General features: G+C 45.0%; 1 long non-coding RNA gene across 1 annotated transcript; it reads left to right on the top strand.

Annotated features, from left to right (window-relative positions):
* The first annotated feature begins 2576 nt into the window (after positions 1–2576).
* On the top strand, positions 2577–4293 carry LOC128473029 (uncharacterized). Its single transcript, XR_008346239.1, has 3 exons — positions 2577–3218; positions 3311–3369; positions 3898–4293. It is a non-coding gene; the product is annotated as an uncharacterized LOC128473029 (long non-coding RNA).
* Positions 4294–7245: the final 2952 nt, after the last annotated feature.

The raw sequence follows: 7245 nt of genomic DNA, 5'->3' as shown, positions 1-7245 counted from the left end.
CTGTACTCAGTTCAAGGTAGTTGTGTCTACTTATTGGGTACACATAGCAGGGTTCCAAGGTGCGCATGCTGACTGGTGCTGGAAGTGATTCCGGGGACAACAGGAGGATACTGGGTGATCTCTGGGAGTTACTACAGCTCTCTCGGTGATCCCGTTACACTCATACTTCTTACTTGGCGGATAGAATCGTCCACTACATGCCCAGAAAGTTAGAGCAAACTCCATTGCTCTAATTAATGTGAGTGGGATACCGTATTTAGAGATATTTGCCACAGATCTGTTGATTACGGAAAGCACTATGTTTTTGTTGTTTTTCTTTCCTTATATATGTTAAAACACTGGACCAAAATCCACAATTGAAAGATTGAACACAGAGACGAAAAATCTAAGTATTATTTATTATGTATTTATTATTACTAATTTTTGTATACACGGTTTATACACTGATGGTGATATATACAACCACTTTAGAATTGATTAAAAATTATTTTGCACAACACTATATTAGATTTTTTACTTGAAATTGTTATTTGGTCGCAGCTCCATGATCTTTACATTTGACATATGTTCAACGGTTTGATGAACGGTGCTTTTTATAATTGTATTGTTTTTATGAGGATACTTTTATGAATTTCTATGAGCATTGAGTTATTTCTATATATAATTTTTTATAATAATTTATATTATTTGATTTATATCAATTTAAAATAATATACTTTAGTGCCCACTTGTAGATGAGGTGGCATTTAGATGCGTCTCTTGTTTTTTCATCTGTTCTTACACACATACTCTCACAAGACCTTTCAAGCACAGTGACACACTTTCACAGACACAAACATACTTTCACAGCATCAAAGGGACTAACAAAGACACTTCAATGAAAAAAAATAGTCTTTAAGAAATTCCATCCCTGTGTAACGGGTTTTTGGGTAGGCCCACCAATATCTCTGTGGTCCTTTACCCCGGTTACCTCTTTGTTCTCTGCAGGCCAATCCTGAGTCTCCGCTACCTGGGAGTTGGGGTACATAACTACGGCAGTGCCTCCACCCAAGGGAGCATCCAGGGTATGGATGGGGGTCCCGCTGGGAACAGCCGAGTGATTAATAAAACTGACACAGGGCTAACTTATAATTAACTTTGTATTGCACAGCAAAACACTCTGCATAAATATAACAGAAAACATGAAATATAGCAGAATGAAATATACAGAATATGCAATATGAGGTTCACCCACCCACAACAATCACTGCGGCCCACCCTGATCTTCGCCCTAGTGGCCGCTGGGTACCTTTAGTTGGTGTGCATAACACAGTTGGGGCCCATAGGTATCTGACTCCACAGCAGAGGCGTCGCTACAGGGGGGCAATTTCCCCCTAGGTTATTCCTTGCCCCCCCCTGTTGCCCCCCCCCCCCGCCGAATTTGGAACAACCCAACAGATTGCCCAGGACAGTCCTGCAATGGGACTTTAAGTCCCGGGCAGCCTCAAACGCTTTTTTTTTTTTGACGTGGAGGAGAGAGAGGGGCGCCTAGCAACCGCTCAGCCCCCCCTCAGTCTCCTTGACAAGGCCTCTACCTCCGTCGTGGTGCCGGCGTTTCATGCTGAGCGCCGGAATATGACGTAAAAAGTGATAAGGGAGGGAGAAGGGGTAGAAAGAGATAAGGGAGGGAGAGAGGGTACATCGTGAGAAAGAGGGTAGTAAGAATGTTGAAATAAGTAAAGTGTGAATGAGTGAGTATGAATTAATGTGTGGATGAATTCTCTGAATGAGGGAGAGCATGAGTTAATGTGTTTGTGTGTATCATAGATAGGACTGCAACTAACGATTATTTTCATAATCGATTAGTTGGCCGATTATGTTTTTCAATTAATCGGATAAAAAAATGAATGTAAATGTTTCAATTATTTCAAATAATTTAATAAACAAATTATGTTAAATACAAACAGCAGAATAAAGAATAAAAAACTTTGATAAAATGCATTTCTTCCTGTGGGCATTAATACAAATAGTGGTGGCTGGACGCGAGTGGCAGAGCTTGTCCTGGTGTGTGTGTGTGTTTGGGTGTCGGTGTGCCAGAGCCTTAAAAAAGAAAAAATGGTTCTGCACTCAACTCCCAGGAAGCTGGGTGCTAGCAGGAAGAAAGGGACAGCATAAACCCTCTTAAAGCACACAAACAAAGAAAAGAATCCCAGCACTCCAAACAGCTTCCAGTCTCTAGGACACTTTATTAAGCGAGAGCAAACAAAGGCCCTTGTTTGGCCAAACAGGGCCTTTGTCAAGGCCTTTCCACTAAATGGAACAGTTTCAGTATGTCAGTATATCTTTTATTTCTGTGACTAAGTTCAGGATGCCCTGTTGTGGAGACGGGGAAGAAGTTTTAGGCTTACCACCCCACAGTCTGCTATCAGGGCATTTCAGCAGTTCAGCTTTTAACCTCTTCACTGCTCAATGCAAACTCTGCTGCAAGCAGCTTTATATCTCTGACTGTCTACTGGAAGCTTCTGCCAGGATGCTGCAGCTCTCCTCTGACCATGGATTCCAAGCAGGCCTCTGTTCCTAGGCATCTCTCACTCTTCCTCTCTCTCAGCAAGCATCCTTCACCTCTGGCATCCAGCCCTGAACTCCTCTCCCCAATGGCTCTTTTAACCCCTTCGAGACCGGGACGTACCTTATACACCATGGTTACATGGCACCTGATGACCGGGAAGTACCATGTACGCCATCGATGATGCGCGATTCAGCGTTGCAGTGAACGCTGGGATCGCGAGGGGATGGCTGCTACTGACCGCTGGTTGACTCCGGTGATCTGCAACAGCCGATCCCCTCAGTTCCGTGCACGGAACTGAGAAATGTAAATGGGTACCTGTTCCTGGCCCTGAAGGGGTTAGTCACCTCAGCCATGTGCTTTGCAGAGTACCATCTGCTGGTCACTCCATAAGAACTGCAGGTGAGTCAGTGACAGCAGCCATCACTGAAATCCCCTGAGGGGTTACACCTAGAAAGCTTTTTCTGCAGTAATGTTGGTCTCAGGAACTCTTTTACAACTTTGTCTGAAAACTTAATTCACGGTAATTCCAATTATCCCCTTTTTTTATTTGTTTTTTTCGCAGACCCCTCTCCCGTCCGCTATCATTATCTGTTCCTTCTCCTGCTCATCCTCCCGGTTTTGTTTGTGGTTTTCGTGTACCGGAGGCATCAGAGCCGCAGTAATGGAAGCAGTAAGTGCCCTGACCACCGCTGTGAATAAAACATGTTTGTTAAAGCCCCAGATCGGTGGCATCCTAATAAACCCTGCGCTTTATGCACCCAGGACCCGCGACACGTGAGACGCGTGCCAGGAAGAGGACGCGTGAGCAGCAGTCCGCGCAGGTGCGTGTTCATCAATATAATTGATATATATTGCCCATTTATATATTGCCCATTTCGGCCTACTGCCCAGAAGCCTCAATAAGAGAGAAAGACTCATAAAACCCAGGTGGGGAGCTGACTGCTTGCGCTGTTTTGGGCTACATCCCAGCTGAAGTCCACACTGTTGAACAGGCATCATGTATCAATTCTAATCCTGATCTCTGTGCCTTTACGTAAAGGTAAAAGATACATAAGTCTTTACGAATCTTGTCCAACTGCCAGAGCCATTACAGCAATCCCAAAATATTATAATCATTGTTAAGACTCTGCTGGGAACTTTATCATGAATACCTTTGTTTGGTGATAAACCTTATCAGGTTTTTATGTAAAGGCTCCAACATGAGCAAATAGGTCTATTCTTTATTTTGTCACATATTGGGAAAGGAACAATGTTAATGTAGATACCGTAGTTAATTAATTTTGTTGCCTCCCTTCTTATATTTCCTTTTATTAATTAAATGTATTTATTTGATTTATATATCTTCATAGGACAGGGGAAATGTACATTATGCCACCATCTTCCATGGTAAAAGTGTTGGAGAAACACCGAAGGAACTGCCGAGAAAAGGAGTCACAGAGGAAGAGCCCACGGAATACGCTTCTGTGAAAATACCCACAAGTTCCAACGCTGCTTCACAAGAACAGGACATGGAAGAACCATTCCTATCCTACGCCACGTTCCAAGCGTCTCCCATAGAGACAAATATTAATGCCGTGGTACAAAGACAGCCTGAGCACCAGCTCCCAGAGGAAACCTACACACGTGTAAAATGAGCAGGGGCAATGCAACACATCACAAAGATCACCACGTTCATTTATTCAACAATTTCACTTTGTTTACAGTTATTCGTAAAATATTAGGTGTTGTAACTACTAATGTTTCCAATAAAGCCTCTACTGCTCGTAATCTGATTTTTTATTTCCAAATCTAGTTGCCTCCTTTGAAACCTTCATGAAATGTTTTAATTGAATGTCTTTCAAGACTGCTTTCTGGCCTTTACCCAAGCTTTGACCACCCAGACAGGGTAGTTCTCACTTCGCTTGCAGAACTCCTTCTTTAAATGTTTTAGACTTTCATAGATCTCAAAAGATTGTGCTGTCTATTCTCTTTTACAAAAGGAGAAATAGAAACACTTACACATGACAGGATGACTTGAGGTTTACCTGGGTTGTCACCTTTCTCTAGGTCACCTTTCTCGGGTCCTGGATTGGATTTCAAGGTTTCTTACAGTACCTTTCTGGATCATTCCAGCTATACAAGAAATTCAGCATATTTTACTCAGACATAATGTTTTTGCTGGGCAGCGACGCGGTGATCTGTCCCCCACCATTTCTTTTGGCTTCTCACAGAGGACTAACTCTCTCAAGGGCTGTGATTTCCAGCAAAACTCAGCACTGACCATCATCTCCTAACATCCAACTTTGCTATATCTCTCACACCTCCTCCAGCAACTACTAATGAATTCCTGCACCCTCCACGCATGGGTGCCCACCATGGCTATGGCATTCCACAGACTCGCTACCTCCAAAGGTGATCTTGCACTGTTGGGCATCTGTGAAGGAAATATTCTACACTGTCATGCTCCGCTCTTATATCTGTGCCCTTTACCTCTGTAGAACTTTTGTTAATCTCTTCCCTCTTTCACAATCCTAAAAATATTTGTTTTCCTATCTTCCCCAGCACCTTTTACATTCCGATTTCTTTGCTCAGGATTTTAAAAAGATAACATTAGGGATAACATCCATCCCCCTCCGCTTCTTGCATGATACCCTCTCTTTGCCAGTAGCCACGCTCTAATGTCACCTCTAATGATTTTTCTGGAATGGTTCTTTTTCTCCCATCTGCTCTGACCATGTTCCCTTGCACCCTCTACTGTCTCTTTCCAGTGTCCTTAGACCTACCACTTTTCTGGGAAGGATTTCCACAAGATTTTGTGGAGTTTCTGTGGAATTTTTGCCCGTTCATCCAGTAGCGGGTTTGTGAGGTCAGACGCTGATATTGGATGAGACGCAATCTCCGTTCCAAAGCACCAAAGCCAATAGCCCCGGATGCATCAGTATACAATTCTAGCTCAGAACTGTAACACTCAGCCTGCTGCCAGCAAGTGTGACCATTATACTGCTCCTAAAGGGTGCGCCAAATCGACAGGTCCTCCTTTACAGATTTGGTGATCCGGACAAAATGCGTGGGCTTCCTAACTCCCACTAAACTCGACAGGCAAACACCAAATGTCCCAAAAGAGATTGAACCTGCCTTAACTGAACTTTTTTAATCCTTGAAAACCTATTCAGTAGCTGCACCAGGGCAGTAAGCTTTGCCTCAGGAAGACCATCGCCACAGTGTCTATTTCTATGCCTAAAAACGACAAAACCGTGCAAGGGCCCTCAGTCTTGTCCTCAGCTAGAGGTATCCCAAAATCCTGAGCCATGACACGAAAACACTGTAACAAATGGAGACACTCAAAACTCCCAGCAGGACCTAGAAATAAAAAATTATCCAGGTAGTGAAGCAATGAGTTAAAACCGGACCTACGGGAAACAACCCATTCTAAGAATGTAGCGAAAACCTCGAAGTAGTAGCAGGAGATGGAGCAGCCCATGGAATAATAATTCCCCTTAAAGAAAATACCCAATAAATGGAAGCAGTCCGGATGAATAGGCAGGAGCCGGAATGCCGACTCAATGTCCGATTTAGCCAACAAACAACCCGGAGCTGCTGCCCTGACTAACTCTTGCGCCCTGTCAAAAGATGTGTAACGAACACGACTTACATCCTTGTCAATCCTGTCGTTAACTGATGTACCTGGAGGGTATGAGAGATGAAGGATTAGACGAAATTTACCAGGGTCCTTCTAGGGAACCTGTCCACTGACTCTCTATCAGGGGGAACTAAACTCAAAACATCCACAAACTCTCCATTCCAGATTTTATTCTTAACCTCCACTGGTACATGAATGCCTAAAACATCTCAAAACTCACTCGATCCTTACGTTCTTCCCATGGGTTCTTCCTCCTCATCACCTCTTCCTTTTCCTGTTTACAAGCTTCCACTCGTTGCCCCCAAATCTCTGGAATCTACTCCCACCGAACCTTCAGCTTTCACCCCCCCCAACACTCGAGAAACATCTAAAAACTGACTTCTTTAGAGAAGCCGCACCATAATGTCCCTGTCACTGATACAACCTCCACACTACCTCTCACCCGTCACCGATACCCCCCACACTACCTCTCACCCGTCACCGATACCCCCCACACTACCTCTCACCCGTCACCGATACCCCCCACACTACCTCTCACCCGTCACTGATACCCCCCACACTACCTCTCACCGGTCACTGATACCCCCACACTACCTCTCACCCGTCACTGATACCCCCACACTACCTCTCACCCGTCACTGATACCCCCCACACTACCTCTCACCCGTCACTGATACCCCCCACACTACCTCTCACCCATCACTGATACCCCCCACACTACCTCTCACCCCATCACTGATACCCCACACACTACCTCTCAACCCGTCACCGATACCCCCCACACTACCTCTCACCCGTCACTGATACCCCCCACACTACCTCTCACCCGTCACTGATACCCCCCACACTACCTCTCACCCCATCACTGATACCCCACACACTACCTCTCAACCCGTCACCGATACCCCACACACTACCTCTCACCTGTCACTGATACCCTCACACTACCTCTCACCCGTCACTGATACCCCCCACACTACCTCTCACCCGTCACTGATACCCCCCACACTACCTCTCACCCCATCACTGATACCCCCCACACTACCTCTCACCCATCACTGATACCCCCCACACTACC

The sequence above is a fragment of the Spea bombifrons genome, chromosome 2 (assembly GCF_027358695.1).
Source record: "Spea bombifrons isolate aSpeBom1 chromosome 2, aSpeBom1.2.pri, whole genome shotgun sequence".
Lineage (NCBI taxonomy): Eukaryota > Metazoa > Chordata > Amphibia > Anura > Pelobatidae > Spea > Spea bombifrons.
This window is presented reverse-complemented; position numbering and strand designations above follow the sequence as displayed.